The sequence below is a fragment of the Chinchilla lanigera genome, unplaced genomic scaffold (genome assembly GCF_000276665.1).
Source record: "Chinchilla lanigera isolate Chin_1 unplaced genomic scaffold, ChiLan1.0 scaffold00024, whole genome shotgun sequence".
NCBI classification, from domain to species: Eukaryota; Metazoa; Chordata; class Mammalia; order Rodentia; family Chinchillidae; genus Chinchilla; species Chinchilla lanigera.
The window spans coordinates 19,895,172-19,914,759 of NW_004955425.1; the positions used below are offsets into that span (position 1 = coordinate 19,895,172).

At 34.0% G+C, this 19,588-nt stretch overlaps 1 protein-coding gene and 1 long non-coding RNA gene across 7 annotated transcripts in view; one reads left to right on the forward strand and one right to left on the reverse strand.

Annotated features, from left to right (window-relative positions):
• Positions 1-19,588, reverse strand: part of Ctnna3 (catenin (cadherin-associated protein), alpha 3) — a 1,502,556-nt gene that overhangs the window by 1,271,527 nt on the left and 211,441 nt on the right. The gene's annotated exons all lie outside the window — the stretch shown is intronic.
• Positions 1-19,588, forward strand: part of LOC102027877 — a 76,697-nt gene that overhangs the window by 5,062 nt on the left and 52,047 nt on the right. For all 3 annotated transcript variants that reach the window (XR_261157.2, XR_001234294.1, XR_261156.2), the window contains exon 3: positions 1,930-2,038. This is a non-coding gene — a long non-coding RNA (uncharacterized LOC102027877). The remainder of the gene's footprint in view (positions 1-1,929; positions 2,039-19,588) is intronic.

The following is a 19,588-nucleotide window of genomic DNA, read 5'->3' on the forward strand; positions in this document are numbered from 1 at the left end:
GAGTCAAAAAAGTGGAAGAACTTTTATATTTTTATTGTATTTAACAATCTTCTAAATTAAACTCAAATGCATATGCCAAAACTTTCAAGATGCCAATAATTTTAATTCTGTTGTGTTTGTCATTTATAGCTATTTTGTTCCCATATCTAATGATCTCTTTTATTACCCACAAAACTATTTTTGCCACTACAAAATATAAAAAGCAATGAGGGAAAGCAGAAGGAAAGAAATAAAGAAAGAAAGAAGGAAAGGAAAGAAAGAAAGAAAGAAAGAAAGAAAGAAAGAAAGAAAGAAAGAAAGAAGAAAGAAAGAAAGAAAGAAAGAAAGAAAGAAAGAAAGAAAGAAAGAAAGAAAGAAAGAAAGAAAGAAAGGAGAAATGTATATATGTATATATAAGGTTAGCTGGGATAATTGTACTGCTGATGTCTATTGGTTTATTGAAAGAAACAGCTAATGCTTAAATTTTTTGACCAATTTTGTATGCTTATGTCTAGTAATCTGAAAAACTAATTTGAAGACAACAATATGCAATATAACAACTATTGGTGAATTCCTACCATCTTGTTTAGTGAAGCTATGCATCTTTTCTAATTTTTTTTGTTATTTTTTATTCTCTTATTGGTTTGATCAATTTTAGATTCTTACGTCTAGCAATCTGAGCAACTTTGTTGAAGATAACAATAAGTAGTATAACAACCTTTGTTAATTCCTATCACTTTGTTCTGAAACCCCTTATCATTTTTATAGTTTTAGTGTTGTTTTGCTTTTCTCTATGTTGGTGTTATCTTGTTATTCTTTTTATTCTCTTTAAAACAAAATTAAATTAAAAACAGAAAAGTAATCCTCACATAATTTAAACATATTTACTTTTAATTTTTTTTTACAAATAACTAAAGAAGAAAAAGAAATAGAATTTAAACATACTTATTTGGATTACGAGGATAATAAAAGTGGAATTTACTCCAGATATCAAATCTTGCCTCCCTACAAGTGGACATCCTATCACCACTGCAGAATGACTACTTGAGAAGAACGATGATAATGAGGTCACACCCCTTCCCAGGGTTTCCAAATGATTACTTCTCAGATGGGAAACTTTTAAGTTCCAATAAAAAATACATTATAAGCCACACAACCTTTTAACCACAAAATTATGAACCAAAAAAAGCAAGTAACTTTAGTGCATGCATATAATTGTTATAGGCTGTGGTAGGCAGTTATAATACTCTAAAACACTACTTACTGAAGTGGCACTAATAGTAATAGTGGAATATAACATCTCATAAGTTATTATAAGGTTGTAATTTCATTGTCTTTTCCTGTAAGAAACTAAATCGTGCAGGCCAAATTTAAAACAACTTGGAAAAAAAAACCTTAGAGTTAAGTTATGGGGAAATTTACAAATAAATTACAATGGTCAATCACAAATTCTGCCATCCCATCCTAACCTGTGAGGGCTCAGCTAGGAACTTGACTATGGGCTGCTAAGTATTTGTGTCAGATACAAAATATAAACTATTTCCAGGCCAAAGGAAAAACAAAGAGTAATAAAAAATGGAAATAAAACAGAAATATTCATATTTATAGCTGTTAGGATTGTTGCTATGCCCCCTCTCTTATTTTCAATTTCATTTTCCAAGGTTTCAATTATCCATGGTCAGCCACATTCTGAAAATAGTAAGTAGAAAACATTAGGAATAAACAATTCAAAAATTCTAAATTTCATGACATTCTAAGTAGCATAAGGAAATTTCATGCCATCCAGCTACATCCTGCTATGACATGCATAATCCTTTTGTTGAGGATATCTGTATTATGTATACTGTCTTTCCACCTGTCAGTCACTTCATAGCCAACTCGGTCATCTGATCAAATGTTACAGTATTGCAGTGCTTGTGTTCAAGTAACCTTTGTCTTACTTTGTTACAGTCCCAAGACATAAGAGATGTGAAGATAGCAATTCAAGTATGTCAATGAGAAGCCACAGTAGCACCATGGAAAAGTCCAAAGTAGCAGTGACAATAGAAGCCAGCACTCGGTAAGTTAAGTCAATCACCATTGTGCTTGGTCACACAGACACATGGAATTGAAGTGGGCAGGTAGGGTCAACTTTTTTTTACTAAAGAGCTTGGGGAGAACTCCAGCAGCAGAAGGCCAGTCCCAGCCCCCACATCCAGAGACCAAGATCAGCCCCATACCCAGCACAAATCCCACTGCAAACTTGGCCAGAGAACACATTTCTGGATCCCACTTGGACATACCACAGAACTGTAGACACCAGAGGAATTTTACTATTTTTGTTTTTCTCTGTTTGTCTGATTGGTTTTCCTCTTTCTGATCAGCTAGGTTTGTGGGGTTTTTTATAACTCTGTTCTATTTTGTCTCTTTTTTTCTGTGTGTTGTTGCTATTTTTGATTTCTGTTTTTTCTTTTTTCTCTTTTTTTTCACGACTTAGATGTCTTGCCTTGCCTTTCTGCTGTTCTTCCTCTCTTTCATCAACAATCTTGCTCAATTTTTATGGTACTTTCACATGGGTAAATATTCTTTCTGGTTAACTTAGATACTCCTAGGCTTTCTCTTCCATTCCTCCCCTCTCATAAGCTAAAGCTTGAATGATCACCCTTTGCCCTCCAGCCTTGCTCCTACTGTACTCAACCACATTCATCTCTCCATCCTGCCCCCTCCCTCTTAAACCCCACACACATAATCACTCTTCTATGTGGAAAATCACTGCAGACAAGTTCCTGGTGTAAGTTGCTTCCGTGGTTAAAGATATCAGGCTAATAGTTACCACAGTTTTTCAGTAGCCACGCTATGCTTGAGACTATTGCTATTGCTAACTCTACTACTTTAAGCAGGATGTAATACCTGTTATAATCAGTTTTTTCTCCCTTGTATGGCAATGCTGCAATTGTAAAGGGTCATAACCATCACCACAGTCCAGTACCAAAGGAATGGGCCCTGAGCCAAACAGATAACAACTTCTCAATCTTAATATATTGGGAATGTAGGTTCTTGAGATAGACATAAAGACCAAGAACCACCCACATCTGGAAGACATCCTGAGGAACAGACATGTCCTAGAGAAGCTCAGTATCAGGAATAAAGCTATATAACATAAGAAATCTACAAGCATCAACACAGAAAACAAAATAAAATAGAACATGACAAGAAGAAGAAGCAAAATGCAACCAATAAATATGCAGCATTCAAGAAACTCATTTAACCCAGAAAGAAATTCATAGACTAAAAGTGAAAGCATGGAAAAAAATATTCCGTGCCACAGAAACTCATAAAAAAAAAAAAATCAGGAGTGGCTATTCTATTTGCAGACAATGTAAATTTTAAGTCAAAACTGATCAAAAGAGAGATGGTCACTACATACTTGTAAGGAAAAACTCCAAAAAGAAGAGATAATAATCATAAATACATATGCACCAAATATCGGTGCAGACAACTACATAAAACAAATGTTAATGGACATGAAAAATCAAATAAGCACTAACATAATTGTAGGGGGGGACCTCAATACCCCATTCTCACAAACAGGTAGATCAACCAGACAAAAAATTAACAAAAAGATATCAGAATTAAACAAAAGCTGTGAACAAATGGACTTGGTCAATATGTATGGAGCATTCCACCCCAACACATAAAATACACATCCATCTCAGCTGCACATGGGTTGTCTTCCAAAATAAACAAAATACTAGCCAATAAAACATGCTTAAGTAAATGCAGAAGAATCGAAATCATCCCATACTATCTGACCATAACACAATAAAACTGGAAATTATTGGAAAAGAGATCACAAAAACTACATAAACATAAGGAAATCAAATACCCCTCTGAACAACCAATGGATCACAGAGGAAATTAAAGATGAAATTAAACAGTATCTGCAATTAAATGAACATACTGGAGATTATGGGACACCATGAAAGCAGTCCTATGAGGAAAATTTATAGCAATGAATTTTCACACTAGGAAAACAAAACAAGCTCAAATAAACAAAATAATGTTGAACCCCAAACTTCTAGAAAAAGAAGAATAAATCAAACCCAAAGCTGATATGAGGTAGGAAATTGTAAAGATAAGAGCAGAAATTAATTCAACAGACTGAGAAAACAATACAAAGAATCAGTGACTCAAAAAGTATGTTCTTTGAAAGAATAAGTAAAATTTATAAACTTTTAGCCAACCTCATCAAAAAAGAACAAAGAAAAACTCAAATTCAAGCAACGGGTCCTACAGAAACCCAGAAGATCATCAATAACTACTTTGAGAATCTGTATTCTAATAAGATGGAAACCCAGATTCCTAGACACATACAGATTGCCAAAACTGAACCAAGAAGGTATAAAAGTTCTAAATAATTTGATATCAGATAATGAAATTGATAATGTAATTAAAAACTTACCAACAAAGAAAAGCCCAGGTCCTGACCAATTCACAGTTGAATTTTACAAGAAATTTAGAGACAAACTAATGCCATTAATGTTGAAATCTTTAAGGATATTAAAAGGGAAGCAATACTTCCAAAATCATTACTGGAAGTAAGTATTATCCTGATTCCAAAAGCAGAGATGAACCAAACCAAAAAGAGAACTACAGTCCAATCTCCTGAGTGAACATAACTGCACAGTTCTTCAATAAGATACTGGCAAACAGAATACAGCAAATCATCAAGATTATTCACCATGACCAAGGAGGATTCATCCCAAGGATGCAGGGATGGTACAACATATGCAAATCAATAAATGTATAACACAACAATAACAGTCAAAGACAAAGATCATATGATCATATCATTAGATACAGAAAAAAACATATGATAAAGTCAAACATCCATTTCTGATTTTTAAATAATAACCTACAGAAAATTAGAATAGATGACCTTTACCTCAATCTGATAAAAGCCATCTATTACAAACCAACAGCTGACATACTAAATGGTCAGAACTTTCACTCTAAAATCAGGAACAAGACATGGATGGCCGCCACTACCACTCCTATTCAACATAGTTCTAGAAACATTAGCCAGAACTGTCAGACAAAAAAAAGAGGATAGGAAAGGAAGAAGTTAAATTATCACTGTTTGTACATGACATGATATTCTACATAGAAGACTACAAAAACTCCAGTAAAAGACTTCTAGATTTAATAAGCAAATTCAGTAGGGTAGCTGGATACAAAGTCAACACTCAAAAATAAATAGCTTTCTGATACAAAAAAACAAACCCAGAGAGAGGGAGAGAAAACAGGGAAAGCACAGCTTCCACAATAGAATCCAAAAAAAAAGAAACTTAGGAATCAATCTAACAAAGGAAGTGAAAGATCTATACATTGAAAACTACAGTACTCTGAAAAGGAGATTGAAGAGGATATTAGAAAATGGAAAGATATATTTTGCACATGGATAAGAAGAAACCACATAGTGAAAATGCCATACTGCCAAAACTGCTATACATAGCAATCTCTATCAAAATACCATTAACACACTTTACAGATATAAAGAAAACATCCCTAAAATTCACTTGGAACTAAAAACATCTAGAATAGCAAAAGCAGTTCTAGGCAACAAAGGCAACTCAGGGTCATCACAATTCCAGACCTGAAATTATACTACAAAACTACTGTGATAGAATCAACATGGTACTGGCAAAAAAACAGACATGAGGATCAGTGGAACAGACTAGAACATGCATATACATCCCCAAACACACTCAGTCACTTTATCTTTAGCAAAGGATACAAATATGTTCTCTGGGAGAAAGATAATCTCTTTAATAAATGGTGCTATTAAAACTGGCTTTCCACATGCCAAAGACTAAAACTAGACCCATGTCTATCCCCATGCACTAGACTGAAGTCAAAATGGATCAAAGACCTAAATATTAAACTAGAAACACTAAATTTACTGGAAGAGAAAATAGACAGAAATCTCAAAGACATAGATACAGGCAGAGACTTCATGAACAAAACCCAAACTGCAAGAGAAATAATACAAAGAATCAACACCTGGGATCGCACCTTATTAAAAGGCTTTTGCACAACAAAAGAAAATCTCCAACAGAGTGAAAAGACAACCCACAAAATGGGAAAACTTTATAACCAGCTGCCCCACAGACAAAGGACTTGTATCTAGAATATATAACAAATTTTAAAAATCAGACCCCCCAAATTCAAAGACCCAATCCAAAACTGGGCATCTGAGATGAATGCACACTTCTCAGATGAAGAAATATAAATGACAAATAAATACATGAAAAAATGTTCAACATCATTGGTCATTCAAGAGATGTAAATTAAAACAATACCGAGATTCCATCTCACTCCAGCAAGAATGACAATCACCAAAAACAACCCATAGCAAATGCTGGAAGGACTGTAGGGAAAAAGGAACACTTCTCCACTGCCGGTGGGAACATAGACTGGTGCAGCCACTGTGGAAATCAGCGTGGAGATTTCTCAAAAAACTAACACTAGAGATTCCATTCCTCCCAGCTAGTCCCCTTCTGGGTATCTTCCCAGAAGAATTACAAACATCGTGCCACAGTGATATATGTGCACTCATATTTATAGGAGGTCAATTTGTAATAGCTAGATCTTGTAAACAGCCCAAATGCCCATCAACAGAGGAATGGATAAAAAAAAGATGCGGCTTTTTAAAAATATAATGGAGTACTACTCAGCTACAAAGAAGGGCAAACTGGAGACTTTTATAGGTAAATGGATGCCACTTCAGACCATACTCATAAGTGAAATAAATCAGATACATATGTGTAAACATGTTATTGTCTCACTAGTGTAAGAAATTGAAAGAAATAAGAAATTGAAAGAAATAAGAAATGAATTGTACAACAGATATTGTGAACTGGGATAAAACTGTGCAAAAGAAAAGACAAACTGTGATGGGGGAAAGAGGAAAAGAAGGAAGGGGGGAAAAGAAAAAATATGTATCACAAAATAGTTAAGATAGTTTTACAGCTAGCTTGTCTTAGTTCCTTGAAAAGAATGCTTTGTGCTAATATTGTGCTAATTTAGACAAGATATCACACCTATATCTTGCACTCTGATTAACTAATATGAAGACAACAGTAGGCAATGTATCAACTATTGTAATTGTCCTACTAACCTGTTTCTTTGGTTATCTTTTTTCTCTTTAAAATAAAAAATAAGTCAAAAGATTAAATTAAACAATCAAAAAACTTTATACAATAAGTTAATTCAAGTGATAACTGAATAAAAGCAATTTGTTAAGACACTGGACTCACAGAGGGATTCTCCGGATTCAAATCCCAGCTCTACCCCTCTTAGTTGTGTTCACTGTGTACATTTGGAAACAGGAAGAAAAGTGGTGTCTGACTGAGAGATTTGAGGAAGATTAAATGAGCTAATATGTATGACACACTTAGAATATTTTCTCGCACATGATAATTATATGAATTAGCTCATATTATTATCTTTACTTATCTATTTTATTTTATTAGAAGCTTACTATAATTTTTTTGTTATTACATTTATTTTGTTATTATTGTGTTTATTTTCAGGGCACCAAGTAGTGTTATACAATCCTAAGTCAAAGAACCTTACACCTCCCCTCTTATTACTTATAGGGTTAATATGTTTACTCTTTGGGAGTTAATGATGCTTTACTCAGTTAAAGACTATCTGTTCTCAAAGTTAACTACTTTTGCTGTTGCTTTTGAGAAAACAACTTCCAGCTCATTTACTATAATATAACAAAGTATGTCACAGACACTGTGTACTGTAAACACTTCTGCTTCATAAATGAAAGTACATCAGCCTCCTCTTATGGTTTTAGGACACTGCCTGACAGGTCTTGTTCACTACAAAATTGTTGAGGGAGTAGAAAAAGAAGAAGTTAAATTCTTCTCAATTACCTGGATCAAAATCTATCAATAAAATCTGTGGTGCATGGTATAAGGACTGACAAGGAAGAAAAAGTCTTTCACTGACACTGAAGTGAAAGAACAAAGACATCTGAGATGGATGCTGCTTTGCAGATTGAAGGGTGTTACATTTAACGGTGAGGAACGTGGAGATAAAAGAACACTGGTTCCATCAGAAACCCAGCCAAGGGGAGCTTCCATGTAATTATAATTCTATGAATAACTCGCTTGCTTATCTTTCCTGCAACTTAATATTTCCAGTATTTGTTTACTGTAGTTTGTTTTTGGTTTTGTATAGACCCACCTGTACCTGCTGTACTGTCCATATCAATCATATAGGAAAAGTTAACATGTCTCAAGTTTAACTGTCCATCAGATTCAGAAAAGTAAACACAAGGGTACATTTCTTAAAGCCACATAGAGATCATGTGCACTTCTATATGCGTCAAAGGTTTTGTATCTTTAGGTACAGTAAGCTTTCAACTTACATAATAACCCTTCTTTGGGTTTCTTTAAAAATAAATCTAAATGTAGTTTCTTCTTGGATTGCTTACAAATCTTAGTAAGTTATATTTCCCCCACCAAACAAAAAGAAGTCAATTATATTAATAAGAATTTTCTGATACAGATTTTTTTTGTACTCTTTCTGAAATCTCCAGAGTGACTCATAAGGTCTTCATGTTATATAAAGTCCAAATACAATTATATGCTAAACAGATATATCGGTATCGGTGACATAGAATAAATTCATAATATTTAAATATACACTAACCAATGTAGAAATATAGGTGTATGCATATTTGTGTATAATATCAGCACTATTAAGACAAGCCAACATGTACACAATAACAGGAACAAGTTTCACTTCTGTACTACTTTTATGAAAAATACGTGGCCTGAATTTAATCATGAAATCACTGTATCTAAATTAAAGGACATTCTTCCAAATAACAGGCCTATGCTCTTAAAAAAAATACAATATCAAGAAACAAAAGTGAAAAACTCTGCCTGGTTAAAGAATAGTAAAGAAATAAAATAATAATACAATGCATGATCATGGATAGGACCAAGAAAACAAAAACTTTTAAACAACTGACAGAATTTGAATATATAGATAAGAGTACTTTATCATTAAATTTTCTAATTTTGACAACTATATTAAAAATACTCAAGACATTGTCCTTACTTGTAGAAAATATGCAATGAAATATTTAAAAGTAAAGAGACATAGTATCTTTAACTTACTCTCTAAAAGCTCTGAAAAAGAGAGTGGTAAAATAAATGATGCACAATATAAAAAATTAATAAACTTAGGTAAGATGTATATGGGCAAACAAAACATCCACAAATTACTCTCGAAACTTTCATAGTTTTTCAATTAAACAAAAATTAAAAGTTGACAAAAATGCAACTATTTAAGAGAAGTGGAGTGTTATTGCTAAAAGACCTAGTCATTTTATAATAAAAAAAGCCATTTGATCTGGTGAAGAGAGGTGATTTCTAAAATAACTTAGAATTGCCTCATTTCACACTCATTGGCCTAATTTATTTTACAAAGTGATATATTTTATATTACTTTTAATGTATTCAGGATATTCTGCAAATAAATCAAAAGCAGTTAGGTTCTATATTTATTTGTTGTAGACATTTGTTGTTTTTGCCTGCTGGCAACTTTTAATCCTTCAGAAAACAGTAAATCACACACACACACACACACACACACACACTAGCACACTGCCCTTCTATACTTTCATGGCATTCTAAACGGCTTTTTACCCGATCATCTTATCTTTCTCATCTAAGAGTGAGCGCCTGACCTAGGCTGACCAGTCAGAACCTCTTGTCCTAGGATTTCACATGACCGGCAGAGCCAGTCAGAATTTTCAGAGACTGATGTAGAGAAAAGAGGGTAATCATCAGGTGATAAACAAGAGCAATATACTCCTGGGGTGTCTAGAGGCTCTCTTTGCTACTTTTTAGAGAAAAGCAGCCTGAGAACAGAGCCAAGCCAGAACAGAACAAAAGCTAATTTGGGTGGTATTCCAAAGATAGAGGCTGAACAAAACATAGAAAAATAAATGCTGCATGTTCTCACTCGTTTGAGGAAACTAAGTCTTCTTAGAGAGGAGAGTGGAGTGGTGATCACTAGAGGATAGGAAGGACAGTGGGGAAGAGGGGCAAAAGTTCAGCTGGGGCAAGAAAATACAGTAAATTGAAGGAATTGCTTCCATTCCTTCTTTAGCACAGGAAAATAAAGCTGAAAACATACAATATATTAAAAATGAGAGAAGAGTACAAAATTTCTAGCACATAAAAGTAATTAATGCTTGAAGATATGAAAATGCTTATTACTCAGATTTATTACACATTGTTTACATGTATTAAGTTACCACAATGCACCCTATACAGATGTACAGATATTGACTCAATAAAATACAATAAAAGGGTTCACTTAATTCAGAAATAGCAGACTCTAAAGACTTTTTAGTTTTAAATCAAATTCAGAATGAGAACTAGAATATTCATTTTATTTTTTTAGTACAAACTTCTTCACCACCAAACATATTGCAAAAAAGGCCACCACAGTGGTCCTAGCTGAGGTAAAGTTAACATAATCATAAAAATTAATGCACAGAATAGAACTATCCCCACACGGGCAGTAACAAGACCAGAGCTTGCCTGTAACAGGCACTCAATCAATGTCTGCGAAGAAAGTTCGGAGAGTCCCAATTCTCACAAACTATTATTATCATCAAAAATGAAAGTGCCCAGAAATAATAACTGGTGGAGAATGAACATATAATATTCCCTTTGAAATACATTTATATTCTAAATTTCAGACACATCTTTCTGAATCTCACCACGAGAACATACAGACTGCACCAATTAGAAAAAAATTCAATAAATCCTCAAAAAGAATTAACAGGCCTATGAAATATGGATCAAATGGCTATTAATACAGTCATCTCTAATGAGTATTCTATTACTTCCTCTCAAGTTCACCCATTTTTTCTCGGTGTTTGACAGAAGACAATGTTTAGATGAAGAGACAAATGGATGTCTATTTCTAGACACTTTATATTCCTGTTAACATTTATCAAAAAGCATTCAGCCCAATTCTCCTCAAAAATAGATTTTTAAAGATAATAAAATGCTTTAATATATTTCCAATTCAGTTCTTTTGCCACTACAACAAAGTAGCATTGAAGATGAAATAAAAGCTAAATATGACAAGGAAACTGCTGATAAGCTAGGAAGGCACAGCTGTTCTCTCCCCAGTGTGGATATTTATGAGTTCTTGCTTCTCCTACAAATACCACGAATAAAACTTTCAGTAGAAAATAAATAAGAACTCATTCATCTTATCCAAGTAGTGCCTATAATATCTCATGTATTAATATCTTTAAAGATAAATGAAAGATTCTGATTATATAGTATTTACTAAGTTTTCAAGTTACCCTAAATACGCAAATAACTTTCTTTTCTATATTTTGAGACAACCAATTTCTAAATACTATTTATCAGGGGCTGGGGATTTAGCTCAAAGGCACAGCGCCTGCCTGGCAAGCATAAGGTCATGAGTTCAATTCCCGGTACCAGAAAAAAAACTAAATAAATAAATAAATACTATTTATCTCCAAGTCAGAAAAAAAATCATTACTATATTCAATAATTTTCTTCCTAGCACTTTAACACAACTCTCTAGACAATTATTTCTGTAATTACTCTCACCAACTAAATTGTAAGTTCTGTGAACAGAGATTGTGTTTGATGGTGTTGCTAATCTTTGTCACCCAAGCAATAAGTTTGGCCCATGGTTGGTGCTCAATAAATATTTGTTAAATGAATAATAGGTCTGCCAACCTGCTCAGTTCTTTGGAAAATAGTAGACAAACATTGAATTTAATCTGAATTCACTTAATTCCAACTGCTGATTTTAAAATGCATGTATAAGAAATATTTCCATAATTGGTAGTTTGAGTACCTGTTGGTCATGCAGAACATTTAGCACAATATTCCTAGGGCACTAAGTGTTAAATTCAAATAAATAACATGTATTAAAAGTTATTTTGCTTGTAACTGTGAAATGCAGTAGTGACAATTTAACAACATAGCAGAATTAAAAGATATTTCAACATCTGTTCATCATGTCTTTCAATAATTAAATATTTATTGGAAGCTTATTCTAGGCCATGGACCATACTAGGTGCTAGAAATAGCAAGGTGAATGATCCAGAGATTAGTGAAGGAGACAAATGAACAATAACAATAGCATAGTACTAAACCTCTATAAAAGAATGGGCACACACACACACACACACCTGACAAGGCACAGTACAATAAAGTCACTCTCCATGCAGGGAATGAAGGATCAGAAAATTTCTTAAGAAATGAGTATTAGGCAGAAAATAAGAAATCATTAATCCATACAAAAGAGGTACAGTAATTCTTGGTTCTGCAAAACTGAAAGCTCCTTCTTGTTGGTCAGTATTATTCTATGATTCTTTTTGATGAAGAAAGAAATGGAAAAGCAAAATATGCCTACTAGATACTTCTCCTTTTCAAACATCTATAAATAATATCATAAGCAAGTGAGGAAATTAAACAGTGCTATGTTAAAAGTTTGGCTATAAAAAAGTTAGAAAAGGAAAATTAATGTTGCTCTAGAGAGCAGAGATAGGAGTTATCATTTCAAAGAAATGCTCAGGGATTCTTTATGCACACATGGACACCCACAAAAGATAACAGGATGGGAATTTAATTTAATGTTTCATCTGTAGGATATATTGGTTTCATTGTTTTCTAACATCAGTGAAGTCCATCAAGCCTCTGCTATTTCATTGTTAAGAAGAAAGAATTCTCAGAAACTTCTGCTATTAGAGATGAGAAAAGGAATCAATGAGAGAGGAGAAGAAAGAGGGTGAGATATAATGGACAGGGATGGATGTGAAAATAATCAAAGTATGCTGTACGTGTGTGCCAATATGCCAAAATGAAACCCATTATTATGTACAATTAATATACACTAAAATGTTTAGAGTTAATTGTAATTGGAGAAAAAAGAAATTTCTGCTATGGCAATAGTAATTTGCAGCAACTCTGTTATCTAAGCTACTTGAAATATATTGTCTTGTCTTACTAAGAATTATCAAGAAAATAACAATTCAGAGTAGTCAAACCCATTGAACCCATTTGAAAATAGTGCTTCTTTGTTCCCTTGAATTGTAGGTGCTATGGTTGATACACTGTGTCAACTTGAGAAGTCTAAAAGCTTAACTAAGTGACTCAGCAGTTCTACATCCTGGAGAGAAAAGGACATGCCCTTCCTGCTTTAGGATGTCGTTCATTATGTCAACTTGAGAGGTTTAGAAGGTTAAATGAGTGACTTAGCAGGGGGCCAGGGTCCTCACTTTGTATTCATCCTGAGTCTATGCAAGAGGAAGGCATGGAGATCATGTGAGTGCTACTCGCGCCCTGGGTGGGGTCACCTGCTTACAATACAATGCAGGAAAAGAGGCTTGTTCCCCCACACTTTTTGCTCTTGCTGCTTTTGCTGTCTTGTGCCTTGCCACCCCGCCTTGGAGCCAGCTGAGTATGAACTGAAACCTCCACAAACTGTGAGCTAAATAAACCTTTCTTTCCTTAATTCTGGACTTCAGGTATTTTGTCCCAGCAATGAGAGAAAAGTAACCAAGACAGTAGGCATTGTCTTGCTTTTTTCTAGACAGCTTAGTTACCTCTGAAGAAAAGGAAACATACTGAGAAATTTAGGTTCATTGGGTTCAAAATGGGAATTTAGGTTTCTATTTCAAACTGTTTCAAATAAAAACAATATCATGTGAAATTTCAAAATGTATTTAAAAGGAAACTTAAGTAGATAGTTTTATGAAGAGGACATACTGAATGGAAAAAACAAGCATCCATTCTACCAATTTCTCTGACTTGCTGGAATTTAAGTGAAATACCCTTTACAAAGAAGAAAACTTCCTTTTACAAAAAAAGTAAATTTCAGGATTTCAGGAATTAAAGATTCCTGCTGACAACTGTGACACATAATTCCTCTGTAACCTAATCAGTGCATAAGGAAATTTCCACTTATAGGTAATGAATAAGAGAAAAACAAATGGGATGCCTTTTGTAATTTGGGTATTAAGAATCTGTGAATGGCTGAACTCTTATTTTTATCATTTAAAAAAAGTATGTTCATCGAAGGTGCTTTTTCAAAATTTCCTTTTGTTTTTCCCTGACTTTCCGTAAACTGGGCACAGGAAATACCTAATCGTTTATCCAAAAGAAACTTCATTTTTATTCTAACAGTTATCAGAATCTCCCTAAGCTTTTTCAGGATCAAAAAGCGTAATCACCTTGAAGCAATTATAATCAGAATCAAACTTCTTCACTATATGCAGGAAAAAATATAATTCACCAAAAAAAAAGAAAAAGAGTCATCATGTCCATCAGCTCACAAATTGTAGTTTACTCTTTTGGTTTCTTTTCACATCACTGGATATCTGGCCTAACAGATTTCTGTGTTTGAATAATTCTGAAACTCTTCTTAAAACTGAGGGATTGTTGGCCAGGTGTGGTGGTGCATACTATAAACCCAGCACTTGGGAGACTGGAGCAAGAGGATCACTGGGAGTTCAAGGCCAGGCTTGGCTACAAAGTGAGTTCAAGGCCAGCCTGAACTGCACAGAAAAGCCCTTTCTCAAAAAAACAAAAATTAACTGAGAAATTGTTATGAACATACATATAAGTAAGGAAAAACTTGATCTCACAAACTTCCCATATTTGCAGATTTCTGATCACAGCAACAATACTCCTGGGAAGAGTGTTAGTGGTGGCAGAGACAAAGGAACAAAAAAAGTCCTTTAATCAAGACATAAGCCTAGGTCCAGTGGACCCATCCCTTACTTTTCTATTGTAAATTTGTACTTTAGCATTATAGTAGCCAGTGTGAATATCAGTATCTTTTCCTGAGGGACACAGGAAACAATCTATATGTTTACTCAGTTGGTATAATGAACAGCAAGGAGTGTGCATATGCACAAAAGCGTTGAAATGGGACTTGGACATTGCATTTCTGAAAAGCCCAAAGATGCTGAACATTTTTTTCACATATGTGTTGTCATTTGTACTTCTTTTGAGAAGTATTTATTAATTTCAAGTGTCCTTTTTTAATTGGGTGTTTCGTTTGAGGGGGACTTCTAACATTTTTGAATTCTTTATATAGTCCAGATATTACCTCTGTTTGAGGAGTTGCTGCTAAAAATGTTTCCCACTTTGTAAGTTATCTCTTCATTCTGTTGGTGGTTTCCTTTGCTGTGCAGAAGCCTTTTAATTTGATATAGTTTCATTTGTGGATTGTTGGTATTATTTCTTGTGCAGCTGGGTTTCTATTCAGAAAGTCCTTGCCTATGCCTATGATTTCAAGAGGTTTCCCTATTTAAAGTTGCAGGCAGTTCAGTGCTTTTTCTTTCATATTTAAGTCTTTTCTTTGTCTTGATTTGATTGACTGATATGAGTCTAGATCATTTTTGTATATGTGCATAACCTGTTTTCCTAGTACCATTTGTTAAAGAACCTATGCTTTTTCTCCATCATATTTTTAACCCTCCTTTCAAAAATCAAATTGCTGAGGGTGCATGGGGTTCTTTTGCATCTTTAATTCTATTCCTTTGGTCAATATGTCTGGTTTTGTGCTAGTACCATGCTGTTTTATCGCTATAGCTTTTAGTATAACTTGAAATCTGGCATTATAATGCCTGGTGCTTTGCCCTTTTTGATTAGGATTGCTTTTGCTATTCTGAGTCTCTTTTGGTTTTATAAAAATTTAAGGATTATTTTCCCTACTTCTGTGAAGAACACTGCTGACATTTTGATTGAAATTGAATTAAATCTATATATCATTTTTAAAATTATAGCCATTTTGGCAATAGTCATTCTAGCTATCCAGGGGCAGCTGATGTTTCTCCATTTTCTAATGTCCTCTTCAACCTCTTTTTTCAGAGTGCTATGGTTTTCATTATAAAGGTCCTTCACTTCCTTGGTTAGGTTAATTCCTATGTATTTAATTTTTATTAGCACATGTTTGTAGCACATAACATTTACATGCATTGTGTGGAGTTGGTACATGCACATAACACATCCTAATTCCTCTTTCCATCCCCTTTCCCTTCCTCCCTTCCTTCCCTCTCCCTCCATCTCTTGATCTCCTTCCCTTCTGAAAAAGATCTATCTCCCTACTTTCTGTTCTCTATCTTTTATTTTGCTCTTTATTTACAATTTGGGCTTCTCATATTAAAGAAGCCATGTGATATTTAAGCTTGTGCATCTTATTTATTTAACTTAACATTATGATTTCAAGGAACATTAATTTTCCTACAAAAAAACTCATTTATCTTTCTCTATGGCAGAGTAGGACCCCACTGGGCATGTATTTGATTTTTGAATGAATGGTGTAATGGTAGCATGAATAATATAATGTCTCTGATTTTTCCTCAGTGGGTTTATTGTTGTACAGGAATGCTGTTAATTTTTGTGTGTTGATTTTGGATTCTGCCACTTCCCTGAATTTGTTCATTGACTGTAAGAGGTTGTGGGAGTTTTTTGTGGGTGTTCTGTGTAAAGTATCATGTCATGTGCAAATAAGGACAGTTTGACTTCTTCCTTTCCTCTTTATATCCCTTTCATTTCTTAAGTTTGCTGGATTGCACTAGCTAAAGTTTCAAGTACTATATTGAACAGGAGTGGTAAGACTAGACACACTTGTCTTGTTCCTGATTTTTGAAGGAATGCTTTCAATTTTTCCATTTAGTATGATGATGGTAGTATATTTGCTATAAGAAGCTTTTATCTTCTTGAGGTCAGACCCTTCTATGCCTATTTACATCAGGGCTTTTATCATGGATGATGTGGGATTTTGTTAACAGCTTTCTGGGTCTATTAAAAGTATCATGTAAATTGTATCCTTAATTCTGTTTATGTGGTATATTATATTTATTGATTTAGGTATGTTGAACCATCCATATATTCCTGGGATACAAACAACTTGATCATGATGTATGATCTTTTTGATGATTTGTTGCGTTATTTGCAAGTATCTTGTTGAGGATTTTTAAAAATCTATGTTCACTAACGAAACTGGCCTGCAGTTTTTGTTGTTGTTGTTGTTGTTGTTGTTGTTGTTCCTGCTGCTGCTGCTGCTGAGTCCTTGACTGGTGTCAGTGTCAGAGTAAGGCTGTTTTCAAAGAATGAGTTTGGCAGCATCCCTTCCGTTCTCATTTGGAGAACTGGTATTAGGTATTTCCTAAAGTTCCAGTAAAATCCAGTAGTGGATCCATTGGGTCATAGGCTTTTCTTATCTATCAGAGTTTTTATTACTGCCTCTTCCATTGTCTGTTATGGATCTGTTCAAAGTTTCCATCTCTCCTTGGTCCCATTTTGATAATTCATATGTGTCTAGAAATTTATCCAATTCTTCTAGATGCCCCAGTATATTGGGAGATAATTTTTTTAAATATATCTAATAATCCTCTGGGGTTTGGTGGTGTCCATTGTAATTTGAACCTTTTCATTTCTAATTGCAATTATATGAGTTTTTTCCTTTTTTTGGTAAGTTTGGAGTTTTCAGTTTTGTTTACTCTTTCAATGAACCAACTCTTTAATTTATTGATCTTTTATATATTTTACTCACATTAATTTTTGCTCTCATTTTTGTAGTTTCTTTCTTTCTACAAGTATTGGATTTGGATTTTTCATGTTATTCTGGGGCCTTCAAATGTATCATTAGGCCATTTATTTGTCATTGCTCTATTCTTTTAATGTGTGTATTCACAGCTACAAACATCCCTCTTTGGACTTTTTTATTGTGTCCCATCAATTTTGGTATATTGTGCTTCCATTGTCATTTGATTCTAGGAACTTCTTCCCTAATTTCTTCTACCATTCATTGTTTACTGAATAATGTATTATTTAACCTCATTGTTTTTGTGTTGCTTCTGTGGCTTCTTTTATTGTTAATTTGTAGTTTCATTCCTCTATGTTCTGATGCTCTACAGGGGATTATTTCAATTCTTTTGTATTTACTTAAGCATGCTTTATTGAATAAAATATGGTCCATTTTGGAGAAAGTTCTATGTGCTGCTGAGAAAAATATGTATTCTGTTACTTTTGATGAAATGCTCTTCAGGTTCCTGTTAAATCCATTTGGTTAATGGTTTGGTTCAATTCTGATTGTCTTCCTTGATCTTTTTGTCTAGTTTATCTATTTGTGAGTGGGAAGTGTTGAGGTTCTCTGCTACAGTTGCATTGGCATCTCTCTGTCCTTTTATGACCAGTAGGTTTTGGTTTATGAAATTAGGTATGCAAAAATTTGATGCATATATACAGAGTGTGCCAAAAATTTATACATCAGGAAAAGAAAAACTTGCATAAATATTTTAATACTAAATTCACTGAGACAGCATGAGATTAATACAAGTTACCTTTGGCCTCTACAGTTACAAGAGGTGCTCAAAGTGGTGGCCATTCACTTCCAGGCAATTATTAGTACACTGAACTGCTGAAGTGTGTATACACTTTTGGTAGACTCATATTTGCAACATTTTCTCTTCCTATTGAATATTTTCTTTTACTAGTATGTAGTTACCGTCTTTGTCTCTTTTGATCAGTTTTGGCTTAAAGTCCACTTTGCCTGGAAATAGGAGAGCTACATCTGCTTGCCTTTGGGCTCTGCTTGTATGGTGTGCTGTTTTCCATCTTTTCATTTTTGGCACGTGTGAGGAGTGTGTGTGTGTGTTGTGTGTGTTGCGTCATGTCCCTTGAATGCAATATACCATTGGATTTTGGTTTTTGATCCAATCTACCAGTCCATGTCTTTTGATTGGGGAGTTAAGACCAGCTGCATTGAGTGTTATTACAGAACAGTGTTTAATGAATCCTATTATTGCATTTTTTTTCCAGTGCTGATTCCTTTATTTTTTTCTTCCTTTTGATGAGCTACTCACCCAACTAGATGTATACTTTCCTTTGTGCTATTTGGTAATGTTGGACTCACTGTTTTTGTCTACGACTTCCTTAAGTACTTTCTGAAATGCTGGTTTTTGTCAAGAATTTCTTTAAGTTCTATTGATCATAGAAAGATTTTATTTCTCCATCAATTCTGAAGGTTTGTTTTGCAGGATATAGTAATCAGAGGTTGGCAATTTTTTCTTTGCAGGCTTAAGAAAGTTTCTCAGTGCTCTCCAGGTTTTAAGGTTTTTGTTATTCTAATAAACTTGGCTTTATCTACTACTTGCTCTTTTTCACTGATAGTATTCTCTATGTTAAATTTCTGGCATTTTAACTATGTGTGTTGTGGAAAAGTTCTTTTCTTGTGGCTATGTAGTATTCGATATTCCTCATTTACCTGACAGTTGAAACATTTCCCAAGATGTGGAAAAATTGGGGCTGTTTTCAGTGAATAAATTTTTCACACCTTTGGTGTCATCATCTAACCTTTCCCTAACATGATCTGCTCTGTCAACCATGTTTTCAAGCGTGACAGTCTCCCCTCGGTTTAGTCATTCCTGTTGTCCATATTTTTGATTGATGTTTTCATATCCAGGATTTCTACTTAACTCCTTTTTATAATCTCTAATTCTCTACTAAAGTGTAGAATTTTATCTTTC